This window comes from Nicotiana attenuata, chromosome 8, assembly GCF_001879085.1.
Source record: "Nicotiana attenuata strain UT chromosome 8, NIATTr2, whole genome shotgun sequence".
In the NCBI taxonomy this organism is placed as follows: domain Eukaryota; kingdom Viridiplantae; phylum Streptophyta; class Magnoliopsida; order Solanales; family Solanaceae; genus Nicotiana; species Nicotiana attenuata.
In genome coordinates this window covers 42,366,731-42,368,273 of record NC_031996.1, presented here as the reverse complement: position 1 = coordinate 42,368,273, position 1,543 = coordinate 42,366,731, and the positions used below count along the sequence as shown (strand labels likewise).

General features: G+C 39.1%; 1 long non-coding RNA gene across 1 annotated transcript in view; it reads left to right on the top strand.

Annotated features, from left to right (window-relative positions):
- Positions 1 to 1,080, top strand: part of LOC109231336 — an 18,070-nt gene extending 16,990 nt beyond the window's left edge. The window contains exon 2 of the long non-coding RNA XR_002068793.1: positions 804 to 1,080. This is a non-coding gene — a long non-coding RNA (uncharacterized LOC109231336). The remainder of the gene's footprint in view (positions 1 to 803) is intronic.

Below are 1,543 nucleotides of genomic sequence, written 5' to 3'. Positions count from 1 at the left end.
TACATATATATATATATGTATGTATGTATATGGGATAAAAATTTTGCGGTTCTAAAGGAGTACGGTTCAAGCTTTTCCAAGAATATCATATGGATTTTTCCCTACTCCAGGTATGTTAAGGCTATCCCTTCTTTCTTTTTGGCAGGACCCATACGACACGAACGAAACGAGCAAGTGCACAACTTCCATAAATGACTCTATTCATAGAAATACTAGGGGTGTCTTTATTCTTGATTCCCCATGTGAATTATTATTATATCTTCTGTTCATGGGTCTCAGAAAAATACGTATTTGATAATGTTTATCCGACAGGAATATTATTTTTATGACATTCCAAGAAATCTTAACGTATTTCTTATGCATTTCATACATTTATACAGGTACATTAACCCATGACCAGATGATGTTATATACGCGTGATATATATATATATATATATATATATATATGGGATATGCGAAAGGTTATATACGCACCACCACCTGATCAGCTGGTATACGTTGATGATTTTGCCCTAGTGACCGAGATGATATGATGGGATTTCCTTAGAGGCTTGATGATATTATGAATGCACGACATGACATTCATAAGCACATGCATGACACTATTAGTATTTCATAATTTACAAAGTTATATAGACTTACAAATTGAGTCCTTTACTCCATGTTTCTTCCATGCTCTTTATATATTTATCTACATGCCATACATACTTAGTACATTATCCGTACTGACGTCCTTTTGTTGGGGACGCTACTCATTCATGTGATGAGAAAGCTGAGAATGAAAATTATGCATGCCTGCAGGTATAGATAATCAGTTTGACGAGCCCTCATAGTAGACGAGATTGGCATTCAGCGAAGGATCGGTAAGACTCCATCTCATTCGGAGTGCATCCGAGTGTATGAGTCATCGTGTCAGAATTTTGCTACGGACTTATGGGTAGGCCGGTACCCTGTCCCATTTGATGTCAAATAGAGGCTTTGTAGACAAAGGTTCATTTTGTATAGTATGTTAGAGTCCTTGACGGCCCATATGTATTCATGTTTTAAGAAAATGGTTCAATGATACAGTGTTTTCTCACTTACAGTTGTACATTATGAGTTGTGGCCATGTGGGCCCATGATAGTTACAAAAGGAATAAGTCCAGCTAACTCGAACTATGTATGTTCTAGGTTTGGTCGAACGATCATGAGTTACAGAGTGGTTCGCTAGGGCCAGCACGGCACCGGGTGCCAGCCACGCCTCCCCAGGTTTGGGGCGTGACACTATCCTAATTGGCTGGCAAGATGATAAACCTATGCTTAGGTTGCATCAATCTTGTCCATACTTAACTTGCTTCCTGCGTTCTCACCTGCTCCCCTAGTAACATATTGTAGCTCTTTGTCACTGAATAAGCACCATTAGGAGTGAGTGTGTACTCCCCATTCTGATACCAATTTTCCATAAGGCCTTTGAGGGAGTTGAGCTTCTTCCGATATCAGCTGCAGTCAGCTGGAGCGGTATGGTTCCATATATTACTTTCAGTTTTCATATATACTCCATA